The following is a 12375-nucleotide window of genomic DNA, read 5'->3' as shown; positions in this document are numbered from 1 at the left end:
CGCATTGGGTGGTCATGTTGCCTCTCACAGCTCCAGGGTCTTTGCTTTGACCCTGAACTTGGGTTTCTGTGCATGTTCTCGCATTGTCTATCTGGGTTTCTTCCAGGCTCTCCGGTTTAATCCCTCCTCCAAAAAACATGCCAGTAGGTGGACTAGATATGTTAAATCGCCCCTTAGTGTGAATGAATGCATGTAAATGAGAACATTGTGCGTCGCTATAGACCTGCATCATATGTAAGGTGTATTCCAGCCACAACCCAACATTTCATTTGCCCGCCTTGGATTAATAAGTATTTATCTTTTCTTAAATTAACCAAGGGACATTTTCTTTGTCATTTGTCCACCAGGCACTTGTGCATAACCTACTGGTACATAAAATATACAACTGGCTTGTGCCAGGTTTGTGAATGATCAACTTCCACGATGCATGCAGTAAACCAAGGCACAGGCATGATACACTACAACTCCAAAACAGACTTTGTGACAGATGTTCCTCTCACTCAGGGTACAAAACTACTCGTTATATAAAGAGAACAGAATGATCCGAGGATCCACATTTAAGGAACTAACAACTCCTACGCTAATTTGACTACTTTTCTGCTCTCAGCAAAACTCTATACTATTTTCAGTACTGATGGGAGGCACCGGTGCTGAACTTGGTATTAAACTCCTTTAAACAATCTTCTCTAAGTTAAGTATGGCTTTAAATCCTCATATTTCATCTGCAGGACAATGTTTGTTCTTATTAATGAGAAAACATTTGGCTTCATTTCAAACAAATACTGGGGTCTATTGCATTAAACCACTTTCTTGCTGATTAATATTTGTACTAAGATACAACCCATGGTACTTCCTGTATCTGTGCATCTGACACAAATCATTTACAACTGACACAATGACTGGTGCTTATCATAAGGTGAAGTTTCTAGTGTTGCTCTTACGGTAAATAAACTGTTGTAAGGGAAGGAGCTTCCTAATACTTATTAAGAAAACAGAATCGCAACAATATTGTCCAGGATAATCGTCTATACACTACAGATGGGGTGAATAACGTTGGAATACAAGCTCTTACAGAAAGACATGCAGTTCAGGGTCAAGTCAATTTCAGGTGGCTTTTATTATCGTTCTTCTATACAGCTCATATATGATAAAATGAAAGGTTATTGTCCCCGAGACTTCATAAAGGGCAGATACTGTACTGTATATAACAGAGCATCTGCAAATGACTGTGCATCTGGGATGAAAACACAATAAACACATAGAACAATAAATAAATAGATACAGCGAAGGTTAAAGAAGCAGGGCATCAAAATAGTGTTGTATGTTGTACTGTATGTCAGCAACAGCAAAAGGAGAAAGAATATCAGTTTCTATAGTCAATATGCAACTATGTAGGGATGTGGAAGCCTAGCGGTTAAGGTGTTGGACCACTGATCGGAAGGTCATGAGTTTGAAATAAATTGTAAGTCTGCTAAGTTTGCTAAATGCAGTAAATGTAATGCTAAATTTGGTTTTTCAACCTGATCTCGGCTGCCACATCTGTGGAGTACACATTATGGACATTATATAAAACTATGACAATAAATAAGGCATTAAAACTATTAGTTTCTCGTCACTGAGAAAAGTACGAAAACCCTGCGTAAACAAAGCTAATTAACATTGTCAATTTAGCTCATAATACACTTGGATGTTAACGTTTAATCAACAGGTTTCCTTTTTTTTTATTATTACTATTATTACTTCAGAGACAACATTGCAATTATAAGTGGTTTTTGAGTAAACCGGACTCCTGTTCTTTCCATAGTCAGAGAAACGGAGTTGCAAATTTGTTTAGAACGAAATAAAGAATGATTTAAAATAAACGCCATAATCTCAAATTTCAGTGCTCTGATAAATCTCCTGTTTCACTAAAGCATTTCAAAGAGAATGCAAGCTGTTGGAGTTTGCAAACACAATCCAATAAGAAGTGAAGCAAAAACATACCGGGTCTGCCAAGTGAAGTGAACGTATTGCACACAATGCACTTTTTTTTGCTTCCAAATGTCCATAATGTCAACAGTGTCCCATGGGTGTCTCATTGAGCTCTAAATAAGTTACACATTGCTGTAAGTAGATTATGAATGGATCGTCTTTAGTTCTATAATTTCACTAAAAGAACAAAGATAGGTATCTTAAAATATGAGACCATCTGTAATAGCAGTGCATGTGAGTGTGTGTCTGTGTGTGTTGTGTGAAGGTTACAGCTGGAGGACGATCACCTCAGCGTAGTCCAGCTGGACCTCTCGCATAGGCCTCTCTTGTGTAAATGCCTAAACACGTGCATCTGTGAAAGTCTACTGCATAAACACAAATGCATATGGAAAATGTGGACACATGGAAAACCACAGCTGGATTTGAATGACAAAACACAGACATAGACATAGACACACCATGCTTTTAAACCTGGCACAGAGATGCAGCTGCTGCAGTCTAGTTAGGATCTGTGCCATGCTGTTACAATTCAGTAATGATTTCGATTTAAAACAAATCCCTTTTCCTGATAGGTGATCTATTCTACAAACCCTCTGTATATTCATTACTGTAAGATCTTTAATGGTTGAATGAGCTCTTCAATAATAGCTGATATTAGATATTATTTACACATTTGGGAAATATATTCTCTTGATGGTGATTAGAGCTTTTAGATATGTCTTTTGTGATGCAACAAATATTCTCCTTTTCGATGTAAAGCTCAAACAAGTGACTGACTTTCATCATACCAACATATTGTCAAATCTTTGCATAGTAAGACTAATAATTTGATTAGAATTCTGTGAGACAACAAGCGCTAGCTTTGTGAAAAAGCCGAGGTCATGCTCTTGTCTGACTCTATGCCAGATACATCAGTCTTCAATTTCATTCAAAGCTTATTCCATTTGTATACAAACCGAAATATGATAACAGGCAAATAGGGTGATGTGCATCCAAGTCAACAAGCAGGACAACTAATTTCACGTCATCTAGGGAATGACGAGTCAGAAATAAAAGACTGACAATATAAATGAAAGCAATCCACGTTCCCGACCTTTACAGACAACCACTTGCCCTTTTCCAACCTTTGACTGGGGACTGGTTCTAAATTATTTATGAACATTTTATTCCAGGCTGTATGTGCAATAAATGCCCAGTCATGTAGGTTCCTATATCATTTCTAGGATCACTTTTTTTTTTGTGAGTGATAAAGGACATGCAGGGTAACCAGCGCCTGGTCAGGCGTTAAGAATCTGATCGATATCAGACTGGGAAGAGTGACAATGTACCAGTCGCATTTTAGTACGGCCCATTGAGCAAGAGCTGATTGTTGGTCCTGATGCTCAGAACACAGTCAGCATGAAAGCAGTGAGCACCAGAACTACATTTTACACCAGCTTTGTAGCCTTCACTTCAGATAACAGACTGTATATAAAAGAACAGGTCTTATCACTGTTTCACATATGTAGACAGACCTTGACATAACTATACAGTACATTATGCATAGATAGAGGGATGATTCAACAGCTCATGGTTTCTTCCTCATGTATCAAACTTGTTCATTAGGAATCTACAGCTACGTCTATATTTATTCAAAGCTGTGTTTATTAGTGAAAGTCCTATATAACTTGAATGAACTGAGTAGATGTGAAATCTCAGCCATTTAAGAGCGGAAAACCTGCACTCGAAATTTGTTGGCCTTCACAGTGAAGGAAATAAGTATTCAAAACATGATTCATTTCTATTAATGTAGCTATTCACATGAAATATAGAAGCACACACACACACACACACACACACACACACACACACACACACACACACACACACACACACACACACACACACACACACAAAGATGTGAAAGATGTGATTTTATTCAAAAGGTGCTCAGTGACAACATCCAAGTTAGAACGAAAGGTGAAATGTAGACAGACGATTGGGGGCTGAACAGGCCAACAGGCAGACAGACATGTCTTTGTGTCTGGAGTAGATGCGTCTGGGTGAGAGACCCACTCAGGAGAGAGAGAGACAAGAGAGTAGCTTCGCTCTTCGCTAACGACATTAAGTGTTTGGATGAATGAGCCGGACCAGGAAATGGAGTCAAAATCTGTTTTACTGTAGCTTTGATAAATGCCGTGCATTCTAACGCAAAACCAATGACATGATTTCTCACAAAGTAAGTAAACAGTGTTTGTTCAAAAGGGCACATTTTCACACAGCGTCAGTGATTAGTGTGTGTAACATCTTGAAAAGTTTGTAAATCTAGAAAAATATCTTATTTTCTAAATCTCTAATTTAGCCACAACCAACTCAGTGTAACACTAGACATCTAGCTTTATTTAAAACCCTAAAGAACATATTTTATTAGCTGTGCTAACTAGCACACTGTCCAAATCTACTGTATAGCTTAACTTACTAGCTACAGTTTCATCAAGACTTCAGGCAATTCAGTCTAAAAATTTGCATAATGGTTCATTTTAAACTCAGTTTTAGAAATTAGCTAAGCTTTGGTGGTAATAGGTGGTAATTCTGATCTGTACAGTGTCCTACCTGTCTTGTCTTAACCGTTACATGTGATTTATGTTATAACACAAGTCATTTTTATTTATTAAGAATCATAGTTTATCTGGTAATAGTTGAAAAGAGACAGAACAAGAGAAATATCAATAAAGTTGTATTTAAAAAAGCACAAATAATACAGTAGGCTACATTGGTAAAAAGTAAGGTTGCTAACTAGCTTTTGCTTTAAGGCCTTATAACAACATGGCAAATAATCGCTCTGGTCTGGCATTTCCAAGCTCTGGCCAAGGCTTTTACACACATTTAGACACACCTAAGATAATTGTTAAAGTCAAACAGACAGTTCAAATAGATCTTGCCTGTTCTCACATCCGCAGACTGCATAGCATAGCTGTGTATCTGGCTACAGTGGAGCTTAAACTGGAGCTTGCTAAACACAATCCAGAAGGGGACAGAGACTTTGACAAAGGCAGCTCAGCAGCGTGTACCCATTATTGTATGCTTCATCCACCATTATCTGTCCTCTTCCTCACAGCTAGGCTTTATCAGGACCTCACAGTTACCCTCTATCTGCCCCTCCATGATTCTCCATCTCCTTCTCCTCACTCTCTCATGTCACCACACTCTCCCACCACTGTGTTATTCTCGTTCTGTGTCTGTGCTGTACTCAGTAATTCTTCTCACCTTTCTGGTGAAGGTCTCTGAAGATTGTGGAGATTTAGAGAGAGGGAGAATATAAGCATGATGTGTCTGTGTGTGTGTGTGTGTGTGTGTGTGTGTGTGTGTGTGTGTGTGTGTGTGTGTGTGTGTGTGTGTGTGTGTGTGTGTGTGTGTGTGTGTGTGTGGACTCAGAAACCTACACATGTATGAATCTACAGATGAGACTCCATTCTTGTGTATGGCTACAATAACTTCTTGTCATGTTTTCAGATGGTACTGTTTACCATTTGTAATATCAGCTTCAATAGGGCAGTACAATGGGTAACATTGTTGCTTCACAACTCTAGGGCCCCAGGGTCGGTCCTGGTTCATTTAACACACACAGAAGTTTCCCAAGTGAAGTTTCCCAAGTTCACTTGCATCCATTTTGATTTCCTCTGGGTTCTCCAAGTAAGTGGCTCAGCCCCAAAGCTATCTTAATAGGCTCAAGATCTACCTGATCTGGATAAAGCAGTAACTAAAGATGAATGAATGAATGAATGAATGAATGAATGAATGAATGAATGAATGAATGAATGAATGAATGAAAGAAAGAAAGAAAGAAAGAATGAATGAAAGAAAGAAAGAAACTTGTCATTATAAATTCTTTACATTCAAGTGCCCTGAAAACTTTAGGTAGTTAACTAGCCTCATCTTATTTGGTAAACTAATAATCTGTTCATTTTTATCTTATTGTAACTATTTTATCCTGGCCGTTGTTATGGTGCGTCTGGAGCATTGGTACTACATAGGTGCAAGATAAGAGAATTGACCATGGGCACCATTCATTGCAGGGCACAATTCACACACAAACATCCACACACTCCTATCTCACATACAAGCAATTTAATCTAGATAAATTTAGTCCACCTATTTGTATGTTTTTGGACAGTGGAAAGAAAACAGGAAGCCTAGAAGAAACCTACATGAACACAGAGAAAACATGTGAAAAATTCAAAAGACTATCGCTGTGATGAAAAATTAACGCCGATTAGAATTTCAAGAAAGCTTGTGCAAAACATTTCATTGGAGAACTTGAATTTCATGAGACTTCTGAAAGCATATAAATTCAGCATTATTTCCTTCTGTGACAGTCAAAGTAAAAGTTAATTAAAACTCACTTCCCTGACTGTGTTGCCTTTGCTAATATAATACAAGCATGGCAGACATGAAGTATTTCATATACAGTCTTCTACTCAAGACAGTGACCCTGTGTGATATTAGTTGCTGCAAGGCAAATAAAAAGGCCTCCCACTGGCAGTCCATCTGCACACACTGAAAACCATGCCATCTCTACGTTTACACATACACAGAGCCCAAATGCAACATGGCCTCCATGTCTCCTGCCAGTGTGTGAGATCAAATCAGACAATCACTCTCAGTGAACACAATCTGCTCGCATATGGAGCTGTGTCTTCATTGTAGTGTAGTAGGAGTGCTGCTAGAAATTGAAGCTCACTCCCTGTTAGCTCTCCCTCTAACGCCATTTCAACGGAGGCATATCAAATCTCATTGACCGTAAGAGTAAAGATGTTAATGATTTATCATCCAGCAGAGAAAGTGACACAAACACCAAGTGAGCATTAAGAATGGAATGCATTAAATCATGCAGATGGGAAAATGTAGCTCAGTGTACCAGTGAGAACATTAGGTAGGTAAGGCAATCTGTCAACACTACAAGTCTTAATTTAGGTCGAGTAGACTTCAATTTTCACTTTCATCCCAGCCGTATACGAGTAATGTGCAGTGTATGATGTGATGAATTATGGTTTCTCCAGATCCAAAGCTTAAAGACACTACATGTATGATATAAACATTGCCAGCATGAGATAAATAAAGTATGCACTGAGAGAGTAGGAGAAAGAGTAAGGGCGAGCATACAGAGGGTCAGTAAAGCATAAATACCCCTATAACAAAAAAATAAATAAACACGACAATAAGAAGACATTAAAGTAACTGGAATGTCCATAGCCACGACTGGAATAGAAATGCAGTTGAAAGCATAAAGCGTCAGTACAGTAATGAATTATAAAAGAGAACCATGAGGCATGAAGATGCCAAGCTGGGTCAATTTTCAAGGCATGGGAGTTTTGTAAAGTGTTATTTGTGCATATCTGTGTAGAAGAGACCACTTTGACCTACCTTAGTCAAGTAAGGTGAATTTACAAAGGCAATAAGAGGAGAGTGTTACAATATCAATTACAGAAAAAAGCTCCACTTCATTTTTCATCAAGAATTACTCTTTAAAGTCAATATGACAACTGAAACCAAACCAGATCAATCTTCTGTAATGTGACTTTTTATAAGGAGACAAAAACAGTGTATGTTACAGCAGGATTGGGAAAATGGATATTGACCTAGTCTCAGACGAGTCTGAGGGGGCGATATGACACATGACATGATGTTATTCTGCATGGTGACATAGCCGAAACCTTCAGAAGCTGGGAAATGTCACTGCATTTTAATGTAGGTTATGCAAAAAAACAGAATCTAGTCGTGTTAGTGAGAAATTCTGATGAGTTATAATAAAACAAGGGATAGGAATGATTAATGTTTTTAAAAAAATAGTTTTTTGCCTTTAAGAGCTAACAGTGCAGATAGACAATAACCTAAAGCATTCATTGAAAATCAACCGAAGAGATCTTTAAAGCAAATAAGTGCAATGTGTATCTTATAGAACAAGAACAAACATAGACTGAAGAATGCAGGAAAAAAGGAACACTAAATACCTGACAGGGCATCACTAGGGCAGAAAGCCAGTGTCTGTTTCCAGACTTCAGGCGTTCACTGACTCCAAAGCATTTGCATCCTATTAAACCAAAATCCTGTACTGTAACCACTGAGTGTGAGGTGAGGGGGATGTGAAACATGACATATTATTCTGTATGCTTTCATGCAGGCAGGGAAACCTCACTGCATTTTAATGCAGGTTAAACAAAAAGCAGATTCTAGCCCTTGTGAGAAATGATGAGTCATAATATAACAAGGGACATGAAGGTGTAAGGTTTAAAACAAAAAAAAGGGACTTTTGCGGTGGAGTGTTGGCGTTGCAGTGTGCTCAGTAAGAAGTAAGATTAGAGAGCTAAGCAGACACATGCTCTCTCACTCCACCTCAGCTTTGCCAAATGCAGATTATGTATTACATCCATGGCTGTGCGCTGTCACATGACCAGCAGCCTTATTTGTAAGGCAAAGTATTAGGCATCATGAAAATAATATAATCTTAGCATTATTATATCATATATACAGTATAAAACTTGTTGTATAAATATTTGTAACACTTAGACAACATTCTTCTATTTTAGTAGTCTACCGGTGAATAACTGAAGAGTACCACCTCATCTAATGGCATGGTGATGTACAGGAACTAGTTACCTTGGATTTAGTGATGATGTGAATTCCGAGACCCATCGGGCGGCGTATCACAGTGCAAATGGACAATGACCCAAAGCATGCATTGAAAAGCAACACAAGAATTTTTTTAAGACAAATAAGTGAATTGTCCTTTTTTTATGGCCAAATCCATCAACTGACCTGAATCTAATTGATTATGCATATTTCAGTGGCTGAAGGCAAAATGTCCCAAGAACAAGCAGGAACTGAAGACTGCAGAAAAGAAAAACCCGACAGGTCATTACCAGGGAAGAAACCCAGTGTCTGATGATGTCTGTGAATATGGGTTCAAGATATCAGGTAATAACCGACTAAAGCATTTACAGTCAAATAATAAAACTGACAATTTCACTTATGATTATGTTCAATTACTTTTGTTTTTTTTTGAGCACATAATCATCATTTAATTTCAACTTCACTATATTATATGAAATAGACATAAAAATAACTGAAATAACAACAACTTTGTGAATGGCCAAATATTTATAGACCTTATTATATATCATATCTGTTTATCTGTTTATTAAATATTACAAATATTGCAATTGATGATTGATGATGATGATGATGATGATCATCATCATCCTCATCATCATCATCATCATCACCATCATCATCAATAATAATAATAATAATAATAATAATAATAATAATAATAATAATAATAATAATAATAGATGCAGTATATACTGAATAATGTATCATGATTTTACCTTGGTTTGTTCTGGTATGACTCTGAACTGATTTAAAGAGACATGTTCAAGGTGAAAGGGAACAGTGGAGATGTCTGGCCAAGCAAGTGTTATACGCTTCCATGCCTTTGTTCAGAAAGCTTAATCCACTTTACTCGTTCACTACCAAGGTCAAGTCAGATTTGTGTGTGTATGTGTGTGTGATGTTTAATTGGTATTTTCATTTCATTTGTACAATTCATGTACCATTAATGATCTAGGAAACCATTAATTAGGAATATCAGCTTTCTAATAATCCATTATAAAGAGCAATGTTTGTCAAGCAAAGTCAGCCTTCTGTGATGTTTATCTTACAAAGGTGGAAATAATAATCCACTGCTATGAGTTACTTTACATATATTACTGGGTTATTTTATGTATTGGTCTATATTACTATTTGTTTAAATAGAATAAGTTTAATCCCAACATCAATATTTCCGAAACAAGTGGCCCATAAATAATGTCAACCCAGTCCGAATGGATGTCAAGAGTAACTCCATGGCTGTACTAAAGAGATAATACTGTTGTACACATTTAAATAACATTACTAAGTTAAAGCTGCATAGAGGAGTTTCATGGAACACATTGCACTCTTTAAGGGATCCCTGGCCACAAAAATATTTGAAAACACCTGATATAGGGCACTTCCTTTGGAACAGCTCGATATAATTATTAGTGTGAATAACAAGATTTCTTTAACAGCCAGGATAACTATATAGCTCACTTGATGAAGACATTTAACCCACACACAGCCTGCTGTGAATCCTTCTGAAACAGGAAGTTAGTCTGTTTCAGACAGGAAAGTAATAGGAGAAATGGTCAGAGTAGACGGTAGCAGTAACTGTGCCACAGGTCTCAAAAGTCACATGTAAGAATGATATAAACTACTGACTTACACGCTTGCAATCACATCACATCACAGCACAGATAGATTAATTAGTCTACCTTGCTGGTCTAAGGGATGGCCTGGCTCTGTCTGACGGCTAAACGGAAGTACTCTGTGTATCTCTAAGAAGCAGCTTAGGTGTATCAGATCTGCATACACATAGTTATAGATGCACTACATAAACAGAAATACCCTCAGCTAAATAACCATTCACAAACTTTAAAATAACTTCAAATTCAACCTTGAACAGAGAGCAAGCGAACTCCCCTAATCTATTGACAACAGCACTGTTCAGTCCCTTTAATTCATTGCTAAAGCATAGTTTTAGTTGTGACAGCGTGTCCATTTATTTCTGTCCATTTATCAACAGATGTTGTTTAATTTCTGTCATTTCAGACCAAGTATATTTGCTGTGCAGTCTTTAATCATCTGCTGCAGTAAAGAGTTCGAAGGAAACGCCTGCTCTGCTGACTTGTGCAGGGCAGTCAATAAAAGAGCTGGACATCAGGAAAGAAGATATTTCATCTGTCCGCTGGCTGGCTGTCACAACATGTTTGCCCCAGAATTCAATTTTATCAAGGCCTTCTTTTGTCCCACTGTTCAGCTTGTTTGCTATCACTGCTGGGAAAGGCTAGATCTAATCTAATTATAAGAATATTTGTGGAACAGGAATGAGCATAAAGTCTGTTCCAGGACACAGAACATAAACAGACTCATTCTATAGCCCAAAGGTGCAGAAGAAGCATAAGATTCAGTTTCCGGTGCTTTCAGAAACTATGAAAATCTTAATGGCAGTGATGGAGGTGTTGAGCTTGTTGCCTTGGTAACAAGGCAGCCATTGCAAAAGAGGTCTGACAGCTTTTTTAATGCAGGCATGGCCACAGGCAGCAGGTCGCCTGGCAACAAGGCTGAGAAGAGAGAGGGCCATGGCACAGCCTTTGGGCATTCAACCCAATCAACCAGGAGACAGAAAATCAGCGGGACAAAAAAGTGTGAAGGAAAACGTCATCCACCAAGCACAGAATTCTGAGTACTAGAGAGTCTGCTTGGCAAGTTATATGCAAAAACAAACTCTATTAATAATCAATTATCGCTTTCTAATGCTAAAAGTCTGTGTAATCCATACATTACTACAGGGATTCAGAATGTCCCTGAGTTTGTAGTAGTTCTATGTATGACTTCTGTGTGAGATACAAGCTCTTCTGACGACGGAAATGTCTCTACTCCCTCTCTCTGAGCTCGACTGGGCCTCATAAATAAATGAGGCTGGCAGTGCGGCTTAGACACCACTGCCTCTGGCTCACACAGGTCCCTGCAGGACACCGTGGGATTTATAGTCACATTATATACAGTATAGCACTAGCTCCAAGAGACAGATAATGTTATTGCCTAGTTGTATGGAGATTTTTATTTTCCAGAATGAAATAAAGACATCCATTTCTGTCCTACTGCAATTTCATCCTTCACAGGTGATATACAGTACAGAGTGTGCTATATTCCACTTGCTGTCATGCAAGCTGTACTACACTATTCCTTTGAAAAATCCCAGAACTCAAAAAGAATATGAGGTGGGAGTGCAGCTGGTGGCTGGTTGTGCCACATCCCATGTCTTTAAGAGTGCTGTTAAATTGTAATATCCTTAAAGGGGTGAATGTGGTGTAGAAGTCCTGGAGTAAAACACAGAGACCACATAGGTAAGATGAAGGGTAGCAAGGAAGAAAACGACCCTGCACTCTGAATCCCTTTCACTTTGATTCCCAAATAGACGCTCACTGATATTTGGAGGTTTACAATTTACGCCGTATTACTCTACACTCTAAAGCCATGACTTCTTGTTATCTGGTAACACTCTCAGCACTCTGCACATATGTCCTTGGCTTAAAGCTCCCAATTTGTTTGTGATTAAACAACTAATATGTACCTAAATGTACCTACTACATTTTCCAAAACACCAGTACATTAACATGATACCCAGATACTATATTGGTACAAGGCCAGTGTTATTATAAACTATACACTGTAGTCATTAATCAGCACTACCATTGCACCAGTGTAATATGCATTAGCAGTCCGTGTACAAACCAGTCTGTGTGTGTGTGTGTGTGTGTGTGTGTGTGTGTGTGTGTGTGTGTG

The 12375-nt window shown here is 38.1% G+C and overlaps 1 long non-coding RNA gene across 1 annotated transcript; it reads left to right on the top strand.

Moving 5' to 3' along the window:
* The first annotated feature begins 578 nt into the window (after window positions 1–578).
* On the top strand, window positions 579–11690 carry LOC125138939. Its single transcript, XR_007138034.1, has 2 exons — window positions 579–8925; window positions 10639–11690. It is a non-coding gene; the product is annotated as an uncharacterized LOC125138939 (long non-coding RNA).
* The last annotated feature ends 685 nt before the right edge of the window (window positions 11691–12375 follow it).

This window comes from Tachysurus fulvidraco, chromosome 16 (assembly GCF_022655615.1).
Source record: "Tachysurus fulvidraco isolate hzauxx_2018 chromosome 16, HZAU_PFXX_2.0, whole genome shotgun sequence".
Taxonomy (NCBI): domain Eukaryota; kingdom Metazoa; phylum Chordata; class Actinopteri; order Siluriformes; family Bagridae; genus Tachysurus; species Tachysurus fulvidraco.
This window is presented reverse-complemented; position numbering and strand designations above follow the sequence as displayed.